The sequence below is a fragment of the Lissotriton vulgaris genome, unplaced genomic scaffold (assembly GCF_964263255.1).
Source record: "Lissotriton vulgaris unplaced genomic scaffold, aLisVul1.2 SCAFFOLD_1201, whole genome shotgun sequence".
NCBI lineage: Eukaryota > Metazoa > Chordata > Amphibia > Caudata > Salamandridae > Lissotriton > Lissotriton vulgaris.
In genome coordinates, this window is record NW_028254650.1 from 327,240 (window position 1) to 350,408 (window position 23,169).

At 49.6% G+C, this 23,169-nt stretch overlaps 1 protein-coding gene across 5 annotated transcripts in view; it reads right to left on the reverse strand.

Annotated features, from left to right (window-relative positions):
- LOC147659476 (uncharacterized) overlaps positions 1 to 23,169 on the reverse strand; it is a 203,716-nt gene that overhangs the window by 162,838 nt on the left and 17,709 nt on the right. The window contains exon 2 of one of the 5 annotated variants that reach the window (XM_086951726.1): positions 2,962 to 3,064. The exons of the other annotated variants lie outside the window; for them this stretch is intronic. The gene's annotated coding sequence lies outside the window, so the exon portion shown is untranslated. The remainder of the gene's footprint in view (positions 1 to 2,961; positions 3,065 to 23,169) is intronic. 5 annotated transcript variants of the gene reach the window in all.

Here is a 23,169-nt window from a genome sequence, read left to right on the forward strand (position 1 = left end):
GGGATTGCTTGGACAGCACTCGCTGGGACACCCTGAGGAGGTCAGAAGGGGTGTTTGGGGAGGTAGATGTTCGATGAAGTCGGGATCTGTACTAGTTCTGGTTTTTGGGAGAGGGGCGATAAAAATGATGGACTATTCTCAAGTTCTGACTGAGAGGATGGTTCTGGAGTGGGAGTGGTGGTATTAGTCGAGAGGTAATCGCTTGTGGCTGGAAGTGGGCTGATTGAAATTGGGGTAGCCATATGGGTTGAAAGGGGGGATAGTGTTTCATAAAGAGCTTTAGGGTGGTTTTGAGTGGAGAGATTGAGCTTGTTGTGAACCCTCATTTTAAGAGTAGGGAAGATATTCTCAATTAGAGTCCGGTTTTCATTCGAGGACTGTAGTAGAATGATCCCATTGTTGAATATAGATATGGTATCATTCGCCCTGCAGAAGGAAGATCGATACGGTTATTGGTCTCACGACACTTTAGGGGGTTGCCATCTTGGGGATTTGTTTTGCAGAACAACACAACAGGCTGCCACTTTAAAGTAAGGCTCGCACAACAGTCCTGACTAAAACATTAAATTAAAATCTCTGATAAATTAACAAAAGGTTTTCTCTAAGGAAAATGTGCATGACAGAAACAATTTCAAGTGTAATTATTATTGCCTTTGAGCTGTAAAACAGTCCCTCTAGCACTTCAGTGCAAGTGCTCCATAGGAGGTGAAAAGCTACACCATAGCATCAGGTGAGAGTGATATCTCTCTACACCGAGCCAAGGTGTGAGTGACAAAGTATCAAGCCAATAGCTAAAACATCTTTGCCAACAAGAGCCTGTGGCTGAAACGTGGGCCCCAAAGCCCAAACTAAGTATCTAATAAACAACAGGCATGTTTGACAGATGTCAAAAGTTTACAACTCATAAATAGAATACACCACACATGTTAACAATTAATTTGTTCTAGTCCTTCTCTGGGTAGTGCATCTGGACCGCTGCTGCAATGTGAGGGTACAGTCTGACAGCTGCCGCAATGTGGGGGTGCCCCTGGGGACTCGATCAACCCTAAACTAGGGGGCCACCATTGTATTGGTTCCTTGGCAGACCCCTCAAAATACCCAAATCCAAGTGTGAGAAGTTTATCCAGGCCTGAGTGTTCTTCTCACTTTTTGGTACTTGAAATGCTTTTTATGCCTTTATAAAATTAGGACTCCAAGTACCAGAATGCAAACAGAAAATCTCAACAGAGTTTTTTTACTAATGCATGGAATTGTGAACCTTGAGATCTCTGGGTTCAGTGTATTTTCACAGTAACTAGTGGGGTTTGTTTGGAAAACTTCGAGGCAACCAAAAACAGGATGGGAACATGTGTGTGACACAAACTATTTCAAGTGTAATTATCATTGCCTTTGAGCTGTACAACAGTCCCTCTAGCACTTCAGTGCAAGTGCTCTATAGGAGGTGAAAAGCTACACCATAGCATCAGGTGAGAGAGATATATCTCTACTCCGAGCCAAGCTATGAGTGACAGAGTCGCAAGTCAATGGCTAAAAACAGCTTAGTCAAAAAAAGCCAGTGGGTGTAAGGGGCCCCAAAGCCCAAATACAGGCCCTGATTACAATGTTGGGCAGACTCACTTCTTCTTGAAACCGTTGCGGAATGGGAACTGACTGAAATCAGGTCGGCGGATCCAACCGCATCATTTGGATGCAACCGCACACAGAGTGGTAGAAACATCAATTTTTCTATGGGAGCGTGTGCGGCGGATGGAAAACGCCTGGAGCCTAAGTTCCCATAGAAAATGTGATGTTTCCAAATAACCCTCCACGGTATGGCAGGCACCTCAGGATGCCTGCCACACCGTGCAGAGATGTTGGCCCCCCAATGCCAAATGCGGAGAGCCAGGGGGGAATGGGGCCCTGGTAGGGGCCCTTAAAGTCAGTTTCCAACTGCCCATCCATATCAGAAAGGCCGACATGGATTGGCTTTTGGAAACCAACATCATAATCACGACAGCAAAAACACTGTCCTTAAGGAATTGTGAGGCCTTACCGACTGGGCGAAGTTCTCCTTGAGCCAGTCGGAACGGTAATGGATTCCCCAGCTGGTTTAAACTCTCACCAATATCATCGTAAAAAGGCGGTCAGGCTTTAAACCTACAATGTCAGTCAGAAAGCCTCTGACAAGCGGTCAGGCTTTCCGACCGACATTTGACTTAGGCTCTAAGCATCTCATAGACAATAGGTGTGTTTGACAGCTGTCAAAAATCTGCAACTCATAAAAACAATACACCACACGTTTAGAGATCATATTGTTTTGGTCCTTCTCTGGAACGTGTATCTGGACCGCTGTTGCAGTGTGAGAGTGCTGCCTCACAGCTGCTGCAATGTGAGAGTACCCTTGTGAACGCAATCAGCCCTAAGGGAGGGAGCAACCATTTTACTGGCTCCTTGGAGGACCTCTCAAAATACCCAAATCCAAGTGTGAGAAGTTTATCCATGCACTGTATTATTCTCACATTCTGGTACATTAAATGCTTTTTATCCCTTTATAAAAGTAGGACTCCAAGTACCAGAATGCAAACAGAAATCCTCAATAGAGTTTCCTACTTATGCTTGGAATTGTGAAACTTAAGATCTCTGGATTCACTGGGTTTTCACAGTAACTAGCAGGTTTGTTTGGAAAACTTGGAGGCAACCAGCAACAGGATGAGAAAACAATCCACATGCATTTTGTTCACACCTTTAACCTAAGATAGTCTGCGAAATCAAGTGCTTTTTAAGGGTAAATCCATGAAACCCACAGAGATGAAAACATCTTTTGAAAGGTGAGGGAGTTTCAAGGGAGTGTAATCCTACTGAAGTCTATGTGAGGCTTTTTGCTAGTTAGGAGGGTTAAGATGACTTGAAGGACAGCAAGTCCCTCCAAATGAGAGAGGTGCTATGTAACGGATGGAACACCGCAGAACGAAGACGACTTACGAGGTCAGCACTGCAGCCATTCAAAACATCCTGTTTCCCGCAGCTAAAAGCCAGAGGTTCTGGATGCAGGAGGAAGGATTAACTCTGGCATACGTAGACCACCCTGTAACAGAATAGGGTTGAAGTAAAGAAATTTAGAATTTCAACAAACTAGCAGGTGTTTCAGTAGACTGAACTCACTAGAGAAGAAAGCAAGTGAGAGATCAAAATGAGAAAAGCACATGGTTTGCACAACAAAAGAAAATGCTCTCCAGCCAGCGTGCTACCTCTAAAGTGAATGACCAAAAAGGCACTGCCATTTTAAGCACATGGAGCCTCATTCAAAACAGTGAAACACCATATCAATGTCACATGGCTAACTGAAAAGAGAGACGTCATCATGCTGAGCCCAGGCAACCTCATCCAAACAAAGAAAACAATTCCAGAGTCATGCAGCCCTTATCAAACTACAGGGCTGCCATACTGAGGTCAAGCGACCTCATTTAAAACAGAAAAGCAGAAATTTTAGAGCAGGGTACGGTAAAGAAAAGCCAAATACTACAGTGAAGGGGGATAGTATACCCACAACAACCTCACAAAGGGGGAAGGAAAACACATACACAAGACAGAGGTAAAAACAATAACAATCAAGTCCCTGAAACGAAACCAGGAGAAGGATCAGCGTCATTTCTCCACCCCACTTTATCTTGACCTCAGGCAACAACATGAGACCCAGATTGTTAGAATGGTTGGAGGAATTCGACAACTTAATTGAAGCAATGGGAGAAAAAGATGAAAGATACATTCTAAAGTATGCCAAATCATCAATGAGCTGGTCACGGTCCAATCATCCATCTATCAAAAATTATGGAAATCCCTTGATACAAAATGTTTAGCAAAAAATTACGTGGACCACGAACACTACACATTCAACCTGGTTTCTCAGAAAAAGGGAGGGCATTTAGTTGACTAAAGCCAAAAAGCGGCAGCAGAACGCAAGTCGCCGCACCTATCCTATGTCCCTAAGCAATTAGTAATACAGTGATTCAATCAAATGTGTGCACACAATTTCAGAACCTGCTGCCAAGATGCAGCCCTAGAAACAGGACCATTCAAATTTAAACAAAATAAAGGTGCTCCACAAATAATAACAGTGTAAAAAAATGTCAAGAAGGAAATCCAAAGTATGTTCAATTCCTCTTTATTCTTTTCACATTCTTCTAAAAGCCGTTGCCAAATTTACAGCAGAAACAGTTAACACATTTCATCCATAGCAATGAACTTCTTCAGGGCAAGTTATGTTAAAAAGTAATATCATCGGTTAAAATTCAGAAACGCAACATAATTCTTGGTCCCAAGTAAATGAAGAATGCGAATCAGCAAATCACTGACCCCCAAAAGAAGACAGATGATGCAGACTTGATGCAGTCCATAGACATTCATAAATGTTATACGTTAAGATATCCAGAGAGCCAACATATATTCTATAGTTGTATTTCAAAGTAAGGGGTCCATCCACCCCATTGTGGCACTCAAATCAGTGCCATAGACTGCAAGTGGACTGGCTGTCCACTAGCAGTCTACAGCGCTAATCGACAAAACTATGGGAAAGTGTGCAAAGAGACTAGGTGCTGGCAGAACTAAAGGAACTCTCAAATAGTCACCATGCAAAACCTATAAGGGACAAAAGGAGCAGTTCATCAATGCCCCATTATACCTCAAACACCACGACATGTTATTATCCAGATGTTCCACCAGCATCTCCCGGCTATCCTACACTCAAGGAAGTGACAAATATCTGTTAATGATTGCTCATAACAACACAGCAAGAAAGCAATATCCACAATTAAATCTTCTGATGTGAGACCATTTTGCCTGTTTTGCACTAAATTGTGGTGCGTGACAAAACTATATCTGCATCACAGAATGCAACAAAAATGAACCTCAAGCCCAGACTATCGAGAACCAATAGGCAGGTCTACACCTGGATGGCTAAGAAACCAATTCCATGTCTCTTCAAGTTCACAATAAATCTCACCTACAAAGACTGCAGCCCTGAGACTGAGATCCATGTAACTGATTGACCGATTTCCCCTCATTACCTTCTCAAGTCTGCCCACAGCACAACAACAAAAATTCTTAGCCATCGTCTATATCATGGGTACTCACAAACTTGCTCTCGGGGCCAAATTTACAGTGTTGTTTGTGTCTGAGGGCTGCACCGGTGGGGGCGGGGTCAGTGGAGGAGGGGGCGGGGCTAGAGTAACAACAACAAAAACTGTGACATGAGGTTGAATAAAGTTCCCTGCAGCGGACGCCTTCGTCCACTGAGCCACCAGACCCCGCATACACACATCTCTCTCTCTCCCTCTCTCTCCCTCTCTCTCCCTCTCTCTCCCTCTCTCACCCTCTCTCTCCCTCTCTCCCTCCCTCTCTTCCTATTTCTTCCTCTGTCTCACTCCCTCTCACTCCCTCTCTCTCCCTCTCTCTCTCTCCCTAACTCCCTCTGTCTCACTCACTCTGAATGTCTCACTCCCTCTCTCCCTCTCTGTCTCCCTCTCTCTCCTTCCCTCTCCCTCTGTCTCCCTCTCTCTCCTTCCCTCTCTGTCTTCCTCTCTCTCCTTCCCTCTCTGTCTCCCTCTCTCTCCTTCCCTCTCCCACTCTGTCGCCCTTCTCACTCTGTCACCCTCCTCACTCTGTCGCCCTACTCACTCTGTCGCCCTCCTCACTCTGTCGTCCTCCTCACTCTGTCATCCTCCTCACTCTGTCGCTCTCCTCCCTCCCTCTGTCTGTCACCCTCAACCTCCCTCCTCCCTCCCTCTGTCTGTCACCCTCCTCCCTCCCTCTGTCACCCTCCTCCCTCCCTCTGTCACCCTCCTCCCTCCCTCCTCCCTCCCTCCTCCCTCCTTCCTCCCTCCCTCTGTCACCCTCCTCCCTCCCTCCTCCCTCCTTCTGTCTGTCACCCTCCTCCCTCCCTCTGTCACCCTCTGTCTCCCTCCCTCTCCCTTTCTCGGTCTTCCTCCCTCTCCCTTTCTCTGTCTCCCTCCCTCTCCCTTTCTCTGTCTCCCCCCTCTTCTTGTCCCCCTCCCTCTCCCTTTCTCTGTCTTCCTCCCTCTCCCTCCATTTGTCTCCCTCTGTCTGTCTCCCTCTCTTTGTCTCCCTCTCTTTGTCTCCCTTCCTCTCTATCCCTTCTCCCTCTACCTCCCTTCTCCCTCTGGCTGTCGCCCTCTCTCTGTCTCCCTCTGCCTCCCTCCTCCCTCTGTCTGTCGCCCTCTCTCTGTCTCCACCTGTCTGTCTCCCTACCTCTGTTTGTCTCCCTCTGTCTTCCTCCCTCTGTCTGTCTCCCTCCCTCTCTCTGTCTCCCTCCCTCCGTCTGTCTCCCTCCCTCTGTCTGTCTCCCTCCCTCCGTCTGTTTCCCTCCCTCCGTCTGTCTCCCTCCCTCCGTCTGTCTCCCTCCCTCCATCTGTCTCCCTCCCGGTCTGTCTCCCTGCCTCTCCCTTTCTCTGTCTCTCTCTCTCTGACTCCCTCTCTCTGTCTCCCTTTCCCGCCCTCCCTCGCTCTCCCTCTGTCTGCCTCCCTTTTCCACCCTCCTTTCCTTCCTTCCCTCGCTCTCCCGCTGTCTGCCTCCCTTTCCCTCCCTCCCTCGCTCTCCCTCTGTATGCCTCTCTTTCTATCCCTCAATCACTCTCCCTCTCTCTGCCTTCCTTTCCCTACCTCCCTCGCTCTCCCTCTGCCTGCGTCCCTTTCCCTCCCTCCCTCCCTCGCCCCCTCTCTGCCTCCCTTTCCCTCCCTCCCTCACGCTCCTCTCTGTCTGTCTCCCTTTCCCTCCCTCCCTCGGTCTCCCTCTCTCTGCCTCCCTTTCCCTCCCTCCATCGCTCTCCCTCTCTCTGCCTCCCTTTCCCTCCCTCCCTTGCTCTCCCTCTGTCTGCCTCCATTTTCCTCCCTCCTTTCCTTCCTTCCCTCGCTCTCCCTCTGTCTGTCTCCCTACCTCTGTTTGTCTCCCTCTGTCTGTCTCCCTCCCTCTGTCTGTCTCCCTCCCTACGTCTGTCTCCCTCCCTCTGTCTCCCTCCCTCCCTCCATCTCCCTCCCTCCCTCCGTCTGTCTCCCTCCCTCCGTCTGTCTCCCTCCCTTTGTCTGTCTCCCTCCCTCCGTCTGTCTCCCTCCCTCCATCTGTCTCCCTCCCTCCGTCTGTCTCCCTCCCGGTCTGTCTCCCTCCCTCTCCCTTTCTTTGTCTCTCTCTCTCTGTCTCCCTCTCTCTGTCTCCCTTTCCCGCCCTCCCTCGCTCTCCCTCTGTCTGCCTTCCTTTTCCTCCCTCCTTTCCTTCCTTCCCTCGCTCTCCATCTGTCTGCCTCCCTTTCCCTCCCTCCCTCGCTCTCCCTCTGTCTGCCTCCCTTTCTCTCCCTCCCTCACTCTCCCTCTGTCTGCCTCCCTTTTCCTCCCTCCTTTCCTTCCTTCCCTCGCTCTCCTTCTGTCTGTCTCCCTCCCTCCGTCTGTCTCCCTCCCTCTGTCTCCCTCCCTCCCTCCCTCCCTCCATCTCCCTCCCTCCCTCCGTCTGTCTCCCTCCCTCTGTCTGTCTCCCTCCCTCTATCTGTCTCCCTCCCTCCGTCTGTCTCCCTCCCTCCGTCTGTCTCCCTCCCTCCGTCTGTCTCCCTCCCGGTCTGTCTCCCTCCCTCTCCCTTTCTCTGTCTCTCTCCCTCTGTCTCGCTCTCTCTGTCTCCCTTTCCTGCCCTCCCTCGCTCTCCCTCTGTCTGCCTCCCTTTCTCTCCCTCCCTCGCTCTCCCTCTCTCTGCCTCCCTTTCCCTCCCTCCCTCGCTCTTCCTCTGCCTGCGTCCCTTTCCCTCCCTCCCTCCCTCCCTCACCCTCTCTCTGCCTCCCTTTCCCTCCCTCCCTCGCCCTCTCTCTGCCTCCCTTTCCCTACCTCCCTCTCCCTCCTTTTCCCTCCCTCCCTCGCTCTCCCTCTGTCTGCCTCCCTTTCAATCCCTCCCTCGCGCTCCCTCTGTCTGCATCCCTTTCCCTCCCTCCCTCGCTCTCCATCTGTCTGCGTCCCTTTCCCTCCCTCCCTCACTCTCCCTCTCACTGCCTCCCTTTCCCTCCTTCCCACGCTCTCCCTCCTTTTCCCTCACTCCCTTGCTCTCCCTCTGTCTGCCTCCCTTTTCCTCCCTCCTTTCCCTCCTTCCCTCGCTCTCCCTCTGTCTGCCTCCCTTTCTCTTCCTCCCTCGCTCTCCTTCTCTCTGCCTCCCTTTCCCTCCCTCCCTCCCTCGCTCTCCCTCTCTCTGCCTCCCTTTCCCTCCCTCCCTCACACTCCCTCTGTCTGCCTCCCTTTCTCTCCCTCCCTCTCTCTCTCTGCCTCCCTTTCCCTCCCTCCCTTGCTCTCCCTCTCTCTGCCTCCCTTTTCCTCCCTCCCTCGCTCTCCCTCTCTCTGCCTCCCTTTCCCTCCCTCCCTCGCTCTCCCTGTCTGTCTCCCTTTCCCTCCCTCGCTCTCCCTCTCCCTCTCTCGGCCTCCCTTTCCCTCCCTCCCTTGCTCTCCCTATGTCTGCCTCCCTTTTCCTCCCTCCTTTCCTTTCTTCCCTCGCTCTCCCTCTGTCTGCGTCCCTTTCCCTCCCTCGCTCTCCCTCTCTCTGCCTCCCTTTCCCTCCCTCCCTCGCTCTCCCTCTAACTGCCTTCTTTTCCCTCCCTCTCCCTCTCTCTGCCTCCCTTTCCCTCCCTCCCTCGCTCTCCCTCTGTCTGTCTCCCTTTCCCTACCTCCCTCGCTCTCCCTCTCTCTGCCTCCCTTTCCCTCCCTTCCTCGATCTCCCTTCTTTTACCTCCCTCCCTCGCTCTCCCTCTGTCTCCCTCCCTTTCTCTCACTCCCTCTGTCTTCCTCCCTCTATCTCCCTCTGTCACCCTCTTCATCTCTCCCTGCCTGTCTGTGCCCGGGCTGAGACAGCTTCAGGGCACACACAGCTGCACGAGCACTTCACAGGTCTTTAAAAGACCATTTGTATGTTAATGAGGCCTTTGTCTTTCACCTCTTAGCGCCCCTGCCCCTGCTGCTCCACTCTGACTATCACGGAATTCCCGGTCCCCCACAGAGCAGCAGAGTCTCGGCCCCTAGTGTTTGCAGACACTGTGATTTTTTTTTTTAACACGGGTAAATTGTCTGCAAGGTCCGCGGGCCGCCAGGGAAGGCTTGCGGTGCCGCTGATGGCCCGCGGGCCGTACTATGAGTACCCATGCTCTATATGGTGGAGGTCCTTCCATCCACTGAGCACAAACATTCAAAACTCTTAACCGGGTTAGGAAAGATGAGAGACTTTACTGTAAAACTACAAATAAATGAGCCTGCCAAGCCCATGGCCCAACACCACAGGAAAAATCTAGTTCATCTACAAGAGCTAATCACAGCAGATATCACTGTGCAACCACAAGGCCCAAGCCCATGGGTATCCCCTCTAGTAGTAGTCCTGATATGAGATACAGAGGGATAGGTATACTTCTGCTCGACGTGTGGATACCCAACCCTGCCATCCAGTGAGAACCACACCCTGGGCCCCACCTAGCTGAGGGCTTATGCTCCTCAATCATGGGCAAATCTTCTCCAAACTGGACCTCAATAAGGGATATCATCAACTGGAGCTTCATGAAGACTTGAGGAACATCACAACGTTCATCGCTTGCCTTGGCCTATTTCACTACAAATGCTTCAGATTTGGGCTACCATTGTGAACTGAAATTTTCTAGGGAGCCAGACGCTGTGTCATCATCTCGGTCGTAAATGTCCTGAACTACAGCAACAACATTCTACTGTGTGAGACCACGCCGGAGAAACATGACCACGCCCTAGAGCAAGTGTGCATGGCACTAAGGAAAGCCAACCTAAACCTGCAACGCAACCAAGTGCAAATTCCACAAAACACAATTGAAATTCTATGAACACATCTTCTCAGACAAAGGAATGTAACCAGACCCAGATAAAATCTAGGCTCTCAGTAACTTCCCAGCTCCCAAGAATGTCAGCACCATTAGATCCCTTCTCGGAATAGCCAACGATGGCACAAGGTACACCAAAGACTATGGCACCATCAGCAAAGCTCTGCAAGAGCTCACCAAGCAAGGGTGTGGGTTTGAGTGAAACGCAACATGTGAATAAGCATTTCAAGAGATCAAAGACAGAGTGATCCATACAACCAACATGACTTACTTTGACCTTACACTGTGCATCAAATCACGAAAGATGCCAGTCTAGTGAGCCTAGAAGCCATCCCACCACAGCACCGGTGAAGGGTATGACTGCCTACAAATCGTACCCAAGCCAGGTGCAGTATGTCAGATGTGGGGATTCCTTCTCCCAGGCCAAACAATTAGAGCTTGGCAGTAGTATTGGTGTGTAAGCACTACCACATTGTCATCCACGGGCAACACTTCCACATCATTACTGTCACCAGGCACTAATAACAATCTTTGTAAATCACCTGAACTTCAACATTGGAAGACAACACCACTGTGGCCCCCAATCAAATAGAATGGTAGAACGATTCATGCAGACTTTGAAACAGAATATACAACAAGCAATAATCAATATCTACAATAGTTGCTGAGCACTATCCAGAGAGCATAAACAAACAAGCCACACAGCAATATGGTTCGGGTGACCCTCATGTTTGCATGGGACCGCAGGACAAGAACACCCAGCTAAAAAACCATGCTGAATCACGAGAAGACAAGGAGAGCCTCTGAAGTGCAGCTCAAGTTTCGAAAGGAACAAGAAATTTTGAAACTATACAGGGACTCCTGAAGACATGCTCAAAGCCAAGAGGTTTGAGAAGGTGAGTGGGTCTTCATGAAGCAATAGCATCACTGGAATGGGGATGCTGAATATGATGCCACTCTGCTCAGTCTACCTGTGAAGCAAGATACCATAACTATTGCAGCAGGACACAAGCAGACAACTCAGATCATCTCACACTTTAAAACATATTATTAGCAGCACTACAAGGGAAAAGAATGCGTCACTGCAGCACATGCTCAGACAGTGAAGACGAAGCAGGGCATACAAAAGGAAACTCCATGAGATGCCAATCGAAATGAAGCCACAAGAATCCAACCAGAATGATTGAAGAAATATAACAAACTACTAAGGGAGATGGCATTTTCTGAAGGAAGGGGGAGTGTAATGTAACAGATGGAGTACCATGGCACAAAAGCAGCTGACTAGGTCAGCCCTTCAGTCATTCACGACATCCTGTTTCTGGCAGGGAACAGCAGGAGGTTGTGCTTGCAGAAGAACGGAAGCACAGACGTGCGGGAGACTAACTCCAGGATACGAAAACCACCCTGTAACTGATTAGGGCCAAAGTAAGGAAATTAAGAAATTCAACAAGCCAGCAAGTCTCCTGTGTTGCAGCGCCTGGGCAGACAGAGACAAAATGGCCTATAGGGCAATTAGGCAATGCCCGATGGGCTGGTCTGACAGATCAGTGTGTGGGCTGGTTCATTTGCAGGTGGGTCAGTCTTTTCTGTTGATTTCCCTGATAGTACCCTTCTTAGGCCAAGCTAGAGTCAACGCTCATGCGCTGCTCTGCGAGGCATGCGGTATTAGAGAATGGATTTGAGAATTGGCTTGTATCCTTGTCCTATGTAAATGCTGGCTTTTGATTCCTTAATCGCCTTGTTAGTCGATGCTTGTCCTCATTTGAAGCCTCCCATGGCCACTGGCCCTTTTACTTCTGTTGTTACACGGAATGTCTTATTTAGTCTGTAAGCACTATTTTCTTTAATGGGATTTGCACTACTGCAGGCACAACATGCTTTCCTTACATCCAGCGCGCCATGCCGCCTTCACTTTCCAAGTAGCCAAGACAATGGCGACCGCTTCTTTGTTAAGCCATACGTCTCGCATTCACGAGAATTTGAGCTATACTCTCGTAAATGCGAGAACCATTGCATTTGAAGTGGATGTTTTATAGATCGCTAGCCATATTCAGGTTAACAAATGGTATTGCTTTTTTTTTTATTTTTAAATCTCTGCAATGTCGTGCTTTAACTTTTAACATTATTATTGTTTTTTCAATGAGTCGCCCGCACTTCAAATCTAACATGTCAGCGCGTGCTTTTCATGTGTGCTGGGGCTGGCCAAAAGCAACTTTTAAACATCGTTTTTTAGGTCGAGGACCGTGGCACTGCATAGCAGTGGGCGGAGCCCGAGATTTAATGATTCTTAGAGGGGGCTTGGAACCCGCACCTTTTCTCCATTGGCTGGCCTAGTAAATGCTGGCCAACCATTGGAGGAGAGGGGCGTCACTCCCTTTAAGCCCCGTCTTTTTCGGATTCAGGGGCGTGTTTTTTCTGTTCTTTCTATCTGTGATGTCATCCGTCACTCAGCAAAAAACAAGCCCCCGATTCCGACAATTTCAGAGCTTTGCGCCCGCCATTTTTTTTTCTTCTTGTTTTCAGTCTTTTCCCTTTACGCTAACATCCCTTTCCTGTGTAGCCCCCGTCCCTCGGGGAAAGGCCGGCGATAAGGCCGGGTTCCTGTTCTCAGACAAGTTTAAGAGGCTGCCATGGCCGTGGGATTCCTGTACAGGCAGCGGCGGTGCACCCGAGAATAATTCATAATATTCGAGGTCGGTTCTATTTTGCCAGTGCTTGAAATGGCCATAAGTGCAGGAACGTATCACTGAGTAAGTACCTCTCCCATTAAATGTAATGCGCACCTGCTAAGAAGTGCTGAAACTGAAGACGGGTAATCACTCAGTGCATGAGATAATCTGCCCGTTCAAAGCGCTGCGTTTTGCACATAGCGCCTGTGCTTTCTCGGTGTGCTTCCTCAGCTTCGTTCCGGCAGCTAGAGGGTGGACCCAGCCTGCCAAGCATAGGTCTGGCTTTGGGGGGTAATTATGCAAATGCACCACCCTTTGACGATAATCCATGGGGGGTGCTGGGGTCGGACTGCAGTAAGTGTCTAGCTGTGTTTCTACTTCACGTGCTCTGTGTGCCACGGAGACACCATCCCCTCCCCCCATCTGCAGTGTGGGGCCAGCTAGCCTCAGTGCCCCTACCTCTCGTGCTGTGCGCAAGGAACAGGCAGGCTCAGTTTCTGGGCGATGTGGAGCTCACCAGTACCCAGTACTGCCCCAGTTCTCGTGCTCCGTGCCAGGCTAACACCTCCCTCCACGTGCTATGTGCAACCAGCAAAGTGCAAGGCTCACCACGATGTGCTACCCCAGGGAAACAGGTCGCCCCTTGTGTTGTTTGCTGCACGCAAGCCACCTCCTCTCTGTGCTGTGTGGGGCTCGGACACAGGAACTCATCACTCCGGACGTCGCGAGCCAGCCTCCCCCACCCCCCACACCATCTCCACTTGCAGTGCAACACCAACCACGTAGTAGTAAAGACGCGCCGCGCACCGCGAGCAGATGGTACCACTCGCCGTGCAGTGCGTGCTTCACTCACACCAGGGACACAGCTTAGCCCTCGTGCCACGTGCCATGAGCAAGCTGCTCCCCTCCCTGTACAGTCTAGGCCTCGCTGTGGTCCAGTACTACCTCACCCCTGAGCCACCTCCATCTTGCTACGTCCCCTGAGCAGGGCGCTTCCCTCCCCGCTCCCTTTACTATGTGGGTCTCACTGTGGTCCAGTACAACCCGCCCCTCCACCTCCCCCAGCTGTGTGCCTAGAGTAACCCACAGCACCTCATGTGCAGTGCTAGGCTCAGCACACCCTGGTTAAGCAAGTAACACCTCTTGCTGCGCCCCCTCTTTATTAGTGTGAGGCTCACCACACACCAGTCATGCCACAGCCCCCGACTATAGGCGCTGCCTCGATTGTCGATTTTCTAATTTCAGGCACCCCCTCAGTGGGTCTGTTTGAGAAGCACTGCTTGGGGGTGTGCCTCGCGCACCTGCCTCTGAAGCACATACCTTTATACCTCACCCTGTGCGTGAAGCACCGTCAGGTATTTAATACGAGCAGCTCGCTGTGTGTGTTGGGCGGTCTGACTTTACTTGGGGGAGGAGGGGGGGGAGAATAGCTTAGGGTTCTCACTCTGAGGCAGTGTCTCTCAGCCGGTTATAAGGTTGTAAATCACAAATCGACTGCACGCCCGATTTCTCAGGAAGTGTGTAAATGTCTCCGACGTCATAGCAGGGAGGTACTGATGTTTTTTTCCGTTCTTTGTTGCTGAAAGCGGGTTTCCTCCGTGTTAATTAATATTACGTTTTCGGCAGGGGAGAAAAGTCCCTCAGTGAGTGAAGGGCCTTTGAAGGACAAACATCGATGAGGGGCTGTGCGGCTGGACCATCGCAATGTTGGGTTTTTTCATCCTTCTTTGCTGCTCTGTTGGGCCTGTGGAGCTGGTTCGCCCTTCATGACAAGGGTACAAAGCCGGGGTGTCGCCGCTCCGTGCCAGCCTCGAGGTGCATGGCATATCCCGGCACCCCAACGGCTACCCATTGATGGAGGGTCCCGTTCTACCATCTAACACCACCAGAAAGGAAAGTTCTGACAGCCTTGGTAACATGAAGGTCTGATGTGGGCCCTGCATGATAAAAATCTGAAAACATGCCAAAATAACTAGCTTTCCTCATTAGTAAATAAAGGCCCCAGGGCCCACTATGCATGCAGGCTTACAAACACACGTTTCTGTGCACCAAAATAAACAAGATGAAAATAGGCCTTCAAAAGAGTGTTTAGCTTCACTGTCAGCTCCCAGACCAACACCCACACACACACACACACTTACCCTGGTACACGTGGTACAGCTTCCTGAAACCTCTGCTAACGTTATATTTTGAAACATAGCTTGCACAAGTATAAGCAGCAATTTCTAGCGATAAACAGCATCTATCATGGAAATTCACACTTTCAAATATGTAGAAATGCGCGTGACAGAAAAAATGTCCTTTTTTAGTAATGTACAACATGTAACCATTGTGTTTAGAAAGAGGTTCCGGAAATGTTCTCTTTCAAAGGTACAAGATGTTCTCTTTCAAAGGTACAAGATGTTCTCTTTCAAAGGTACAAGATGTTCTCTTTCAAAGGTACAAGATGTACTCTTTCAAAGGTACAAAATGTTCTCTTTCAAAAGTACAAGACGTTCTGTACGGAACATAATGTACTGAAAACATTTCCTTCCGGTGTCCAAAACACTTGTGGTTAAACCACCTGCACCAAAAGGCCAGGGGCCAGCGTCATCGTAGAACCCTAGTTCCTCAAATTTGGGTATAACAGGCCCAACTGTCAAATCTGAAAGCAGACCTTTCCTGCGGATGCCCAGCTGCACGAGCGTGGAAGGATCTCTCGGCTAGCCGAAGACTATCTGACTTGGGACGTCAACGCCTCACTCAGGTTGTGGATCTCCCAGGGCAGATAGCCCATCTCTCTCTCTCTCTAGATCTCTGACCCTTCAACTATCTCTCTTCATGGATATATTCCTGTATGGTAGGCTCCTTTTAACATAGGTAACTGGCCTCACTCTCAGCCATTTCCAGACACTGAATCAGTAGCAAAATGTTGTGTCTTAGCTAAATCTACTTGCACCTTTTTTGCCCTGCCCTCATAATTCAGGGCTCTGATAGAAATATGCAATCTATGACAATGGACCTGTCTCAGATGGTTGGCCCATAGATAGTTGGGCTCTATATTCTTGTACTCAGTAGTGTAGCATCTTTGATCATCTGTGTTTATGTTTTTTAAATACATTTCACTCCAGTATTTCTTTGAGATATTTTGAGCATTAGTCATCCAGCATTCTTACCAGATAGAGCGAAGTCTGGGTCATATTTAGAAAATTACATTGTTGCTTGAATTGATATGCATTTAGCTCTTTGTTTGTTAATTGGAAAATAAAGTGCCACTCCAACTGGAACGTCTGGTATCTTACATTTGTATTCCTTTTTTACTCAGTGAAGTGCTGTGTTGGTGATGTGCGAGTTTTAGCCACACCTAAAGGTGGTGACCACTGACCGAAGGGGTCAAGACTTTCCCCTTCACACGTGGCGCCCAACTTCATCGTACCTGCCTGTTCCATTCTGAGGAGGAATTCGGTGGTCTACCACGAGCCGCATTGGGTGCCCCCGCCGCAGCCTCTTGCCTACCATTGGTGAGTCAAGGAACGTTTTATTTTTCCCCCCTTGAGTCCCGGTGTTGGCTATTTGGCTGTGCGGGCCCCGTGTGCCTGGTTCTGGCCTAGACTCCTAACCCCCCCACAGAATTGCACATGGTCACGATCCAAGAACCCTCTGTGCCCCTCAGTGGTCACATTTTCTAACTTGTCATTTACGATTTTCATGTCAATGGTTCTGCGCCTCATTTTTGCACATATCTGTTCTTAACAATTGCTGTTGTGGTTTGTGGTTTGTCGGTGTCAGACAATTCTCTCTCTGTCGGTTCCAGGCCGAGGAGAGCGCCTCTGTGGTTACTCTTTCCTGTCAACTTCCCCCAGGTTTCTGATCCCACTCGACAGTTTGAGTCTGTGAGCTGGGTGTGGTCCGGACTGTACAGGTCCTGGCTCGGGTTTGAGACCCACCCTGCCCCTTTTCTGTGGGCAGGTTCCTGATCCCTCTTCCAAGTCGAGTCTTGGGAGCTGGGTGTCCCCTGGAATTATCCAGGGTCGGAGGTTCTAGGTTCTCCACTGGGGGTCGTTTGACTCTGACTTTCACACTCTGGCATCCTTGCCACCTACCTTTCACACTCTGGCATCCTTGCCACCTACCCTTACCACTGCCTGCGTCCCTTCAATCTTTACTAAAATACTACACTGTCTTCTTTCCCTTTTTTTCTCATCGTCATACCTTTTTTTTTTCTTCACCGCCTTCTACTCCCCCACCCACCCCTCCCTTCACTCCACTTCTCAGCTTTACTGTCCACCCCTCTTCTGTCCACCCCTCTTCAATGAGGGCTCTGCCTTCGCTTTACTTTCCTCCAGACCTATTTTTACACGGTCTGGCTGTATTATTGTACATTTCCCAGCCGCTCCTACGGCCACCCAGCCAGCGCCCCAGCCAACGCCCACGGACTTCCTGCCTTTCACACCAGCAGAAAGAGGAACTGCTCTGTGCTATCTGTGGTTCATTCCGCTCATCGCGGACTCACTTCCTCCCCTGGCGCAGCAGCGCCACTCTGCCTCACAGCTCCCCCGAGCACCCACCCGTCTATAACATTTAAACTCTACACACGTTCTCTCGCTCATCTTTTCTCCTCTTCCGTGCTCTTCCTTCATTCTTTTTCTCACCACCACTGCTACACTTCTCTCTCTCCCTATCCATACCTACCTCTTTCATTCACTCCACTCTGGTTTTCCCTCCCTCCTCTTCACATTTATCACACCCTTGCCCCTGCCTATCTCTCTCTCCCTATCCATACCTACCTCTTTCATTCACTCCACTCTGGTTTTCCCTCCCTCCTCTTCACATTTATCACACCCTTGCCCCTGCCTATCTCTCTCTCCCTATCCATACCTACCTCTTTCATTCACTCCACTCTGGTTTTCCCTCCCTCCTCTTCACATTTATCACACCCTTGCCCCTGCCTGTGCTTACATTGCTGCTGACATTATTTTACACTGTCTCTCTCTTCCCCTGCTATTACATCTCTACATTGGTGACGTTCATGTTCTTCCACGCTCTTAGGTATTACATCTCTGCTTTTCCATTGCTGGAATTTATTACCCAGGTCGTGGATATCTTCAGGTCATTTATCACATTGTCAAATAGTGACACTTCTTGGTAATTGTTCTGCTTTTCAAGTATTGAAATTTAATTTCTACATCGTTCTTTTATTTCATATTGGTAATTGTTCTTTTATTTCATATTGGTAATTGATCTGCTCTTCACGTACTGACATTTAATATCTACATCGTTCTTTTATATCTTGGTGATTCATCTGTTCTTCTACATCGTGTACTTCAGGATGCATCCTCTGTATGTCATCAGTATTTATTGTTCTGTCATTTGTTGACTATGTACTATGTTCAATATTGACCCTCTCAATTTTATGTTTTGTTCATTTGCCCTGCTCTATGTCACATGTGCTCTTGCATTCATGTGCTTTGTGTAAGTAGCATCTGTGCTTTGTGACACCAATTCCCTTCCCTGTGACCCATTGTTCCCTTACTCATCTCTCTGCCCTGCCCCTCACCTAGATACAGTGTACCACACGCCTTATAAATACCCCATTCCTCGCACGCCTCATTGTTCGCATTGCCTTTCCCACATTGCCCTTCCTTTCTCCACACATAGCTCGCCCATTTTGTGCCAATCATTTGCTTCACAATTGATTGCCAACAGGAGGGAAGAAGTCATTCATCCTCTCTTGCCTCCCTACATCCCTTGCCTATACGTGTTATGCCTTACACCCGCCTATTTCCGTAATGTCCACTAGCCCCCCACACATTCATCAGTGTACCATTCAGTTCCTTCACGGCATACCTGACCTACTTCACAATTCCGCAACCAACGAGTTCACATCCCTTACCGACAAAGACCGCACCATACTCAAAGACGCCTGGACGCTTTTAGGAGCTAATCTTACGCCAGGCACCCAACTTAATATCTCCACCCAAGCTCTTGATAAACTTCCAGACATATCTCTTACCCCACCATCCCCAGACACCGCTGCCCCTCAGCAGTTATATACAGAGGACACCTCTAGTTCTGGCTCTTCCACCCTATCTGTTCCCCACTCACTTCCCCCTGAATGCCCAGAGTACCCATATCACCCTGCTACCTCACCCATTCTCATCACTGACGACGAGTCTTCACGAGATTCAATTCTCACCATTAACAACGATTTTTCACTGGAATCAATACTGTCAGGTACCACATTTGAAATAGTATACATCCCACCGCCAGAAGGAAGAGGACCAAACTCTCCTCAACCATCCGGCCCCAACGAAGATACATTACCCCTTTTGAGAGCACTTCTGTCTGATCCCTCATAAAATCCTGACCCCAGCATTCTGCCACACCTGCAGAGTCCATCACACTGCTCCAACTTTCACATAAGGGAATGTGCGATCATACCACTGATCATATCACCATATTCCTGATAAACAACAACGTTGTAGGCATTTCTGACGGCCACCCCTCTTGTTTCGTACACGTCACACCCCTCAGTAGCACTGTTCTTCTCTCAATATTTCGGGCACTCAATATCGATTACGCCTACCCTCGTCAAGTCACTCTATCTCTCGCACCAGCATTTTCACGCCCCGCCGAGCCTGTAGTAAAGGCTCTCCCACACAAACAGTTCCACGCACCACCGCCCCCATAGTAAAGGATCACAGCAGCACTCACTACACCTCTGCATCACTTGCCTAATCAAATCACAGGAAACAAACCCCATGCAGGCTCTTCAGGCAGTTTATGATAAACGAATATTTGGCACGTCAGTGCATAGAACTCCAGAGTGGATCTATATAAGGATCCGCCTACTATCCCCAGGCCTAGAACTTCCCACTGTATTCGAGTCCTCCTGGCCACGGAACCCACTGCAAAGCAAAATTCGCGACGCCTTTGCCCGTCACAATCTTGAATTCCCTGACTTCTCCCCAGAGGGAAAATACAGGGGACCTGACGAAATAGATTTAAGATTCATACTCTACCACATCGTCTGTACTGAAGTAGGAGAAGAACTCATCAGAGACCTGCCTCCTCACGACTCTAGTCCTGCACAAACTTCACAGCACACAGACCCTAGCCCTCACAACGTCTAGGCGAAAACACAACCAGGCAGGGTTGCTCAGTTTCTCATATATACATCAGACGGTATCTCACACAGGTCTGCAGCAACCATATAGGCACTAAGTAACCTCATGAATAGGATACAGAACCCCACCGTGTATAAAACACCGCACGGCTATCATATATATTTTATTGTGCATCTTGCAAATTTGGGAGGACCAGCAATCCTGTCAGGATTCTTCCCCAGACACCCACTCCAGTCTCAGATAGCAGACGCCTGCTTTGGTGGCCAACTCCAGTTCCCTGGTTGCACCCCCACACAAAATAGAGAGTTGCAAAAGGAGGTTTATGACCACGCCCTAGCAGGAGTAGCAGAAGAACTCGTGCCTGATCTCTAGAGAAGCGTGGCCAATACCCCACATTGAAGTCCCTGCCTTGCCGGCCCACAAATATCTTGTCATGGCAACACCACTCCAACATGTCCTGAAAACTTTCAGTGCCCAAGAAAAACGCATACTCAAACACTGTAGGGAGCTTCACAAATTAACAAAGAATATGGATTATCCGTGGCCCTCTGAAGGTTCTTTTGACGTAAATACTCTCGAGCACGCCACCACGTTCCTAAACACCAAATATTCTGGAGCCAGATTACAAAAAAGGAAAGAAACCTTAGCTCTCTGGCGTATTTTTAAAGAAAACACGCAAGAGCATCCTGCCACCCTGCCCACTGCACCTTCTGCGCCCCCACCATATCAGGCCAATGGCATGTACCCTGCCCTAGGATCAGCAAAGAACAAAGAACTAGATTTACAGAGCACAACTAACTCCTTACCCACTGTCGGATACGATCAACTCCCAAGTGACCTCTTTTCCACACCCGAACACCCTCCACCAAGTGGTGACGGTAGTACTGCCTCATCGCCGCCACCCGGCATCAGCAGTGGCCCACTACTCCCCGTCACAGGTCCAACCACCACACCCATCACAATGCAAGCCCCAGTCAGTCCCCTCCACGTAACCCCTGCCGCCGGTGGCAGTCCAACACTGCACGCCACAGTCCCAGGGTTGCCAGGACAAATAAGTGCGCAGTTTTCACTGCAACTGAACCCCACCTCCGTCCCAGCCCTACCGGGTGAGGAGGAGGACGAAAATGCGGACTGTAGGTCCATCGCCTCACCAAACAATTCACACGCGTCATCACACCACTCCTCTCGCCATGCACTCCCGCACTACCATGATCCCAATAGCCTCCGCGAGGCCAATGCTCCACTCTCTCAGGACCAAGGGCCCACTTCGCAAAAAGATATGCCCTTTTGCGGCACAAACACAGCCGAACCGTTGATAACCTTCGCCTCTGTTCACCAACAAAATAAGGACAGGGAGACACAGGGCCCGCCGGCACCTGAGTTGATCCATTATGACAACTGGAGACCGGCCACAGAGCTCAATAAAAGCCTAGAGTGCAGTCCCAACGGGGATACCCGAGCAGACATGATCAGCAGTGAAGCACCACACGACCCTGACCATGACGACCTAATGCGGCTAATGCGACGCGCGTCATGTAAGCTAGAACACATCAGCGACAGGCTATCTGAGACTCTCAGAATCACTCACCCCAACACGTCACCCACCCAGCAAACATCACAGGCCGATCCCTTTGGAGGTGCTGAAGGGACTAGGGACCCAGGCCACGGTCAACTACAGACACTACCTTTCCCGTCCACATCCATGCAAAAAGCGGGTCCCTCTCGGGACATGGGAAACTATGAAAGACTACCCGGAGTACAGTACCATGGGTCCCCCTCCCAGAGCCACCAGACTACTGCGCCTGACCATACACCCATGCCCATGGGGTCGTCACAGGTCCATTTCACACTCCCTGACACACCATCTCGGCATCTCGCGCCCATAGCAGACCCGTTTGCTCAACTATCCGCCCCAGCCATGAGAGACTCCCTCAGCCCGTCACGCGCCCCAAGCTTGACAGAACAACCAACAAACCCATTCTTTGACAATCAGACAGAACGTCCAATAAACCCATTCTTTGATAATCAGGAATTATCAAACACAAGGGACCCAGTGAGGAAAAAGAAGAAAAGGACAACGGAGGTAGAAAGACTAACTGTGTTGGGAACACACGGACGCCCAGAGGACATCGCATACGATGCCCCTGGCAATGGCGCTCCCATCAAATACCAAGTCACCGGCACTGCCTCCATGCGAAACACTCGAGCTAGAACAGGCAATGGCATGTTCCTCAGCAGGCCTTGTGCCCTGCGGGACAAGGACCTTACTCCCAACCAAATAGTGGAGATAGGCGAGAATTCAGACTTCGCTGTCATCCCCTTCACAGACAATCTGGCCGGATGGACAGAGTCCCTAGCCCCACAGATGATCCCCTGGCCAAGGGAAGGGTCTTTCGAACCACAGCATATGGCCACAGCTGTAGAATGTATCCTGGAGGGTGTAGGGGATGAAGACTGGGATTACGACTATATGCGAGCCAGTCTCGAAATTTGGCAGAAATATGCCATAAGATACGACACCACAAGACCAAGATATCCAGGTGTAGGGATTAGCCGCCAGATGCCGCTAATATACAAAACCCCAGGGGCCCCCGCCATATATAACTGCTGGTCTTATGCAGAAAAGGAAGCCATTAAAAAGAACCTTCCACCCCTCACAGAGGGTGCCAGCAAATGGATAGTGGCCCTAGAGAAGAACACCACCGGCACCAAACCAGGGATTGGAGACATGAAAAGTTTGCTTATATCCATCATGGGAGGGGAAGCAGAAGAAATTTTCACAAGTATCAGTAGAGGATTAATAACAATGAACGAGACAAAATATGATGGGGAACCATTTGATAAAATAAGGGCGGCAGTCTGGACTAAGTTGAAATTAAAATACCCTGATGTTCCCGACATTGGGTCTCTCATGTCTCTGACTATGCAAACAAATGAGGACCCTATTAATTTCATTTCTAGAATGAAAGAAAAATGGCATCAAGAGCTAGGTGACTCCTGGAATACAACTGGAGGAAATAGCAGGCTCTTTTACCACATGGTTAAGAGGGGATTGCCAGACGACGTGCAGGAGAAATTAGATGGGGTAGTAGCCATGGAAGCAAAACCATGGCCTGAAATACAGGACCACATCATACATTTCTGCAAAAAGAAAATAGAACAGGAAAAAAGTAGACAATTAGCCATTGAAAATGCAGCCGCAAAGCTAGTACAGCAGAAGCTTAATAAGAAAAAGGATACAGTGGACAATCTCATGCTGGCGGCACCAGTCAGCCAAATGACAGCTGTCACCACCTTTCCACAGGACGCTCGAAATGTCCTCGCCAACAATCCCCAGCCCCCTCCACAGCAAGTGCAGCAGCCTGCCGTGCAGTATGCGCAAGCACAGCCGCAGCCGCCACAAATACAACCAGCCATACAGTATGTACAGACTTCACCACAGCCAGCCATACAGTATGTGCAGACTCCACCACAACAGACAGTACAGTATGTGCAAGCCCAGCAGCAGCCCACAGTGCAGTACATCCAACAACAGCCCCCGGTGC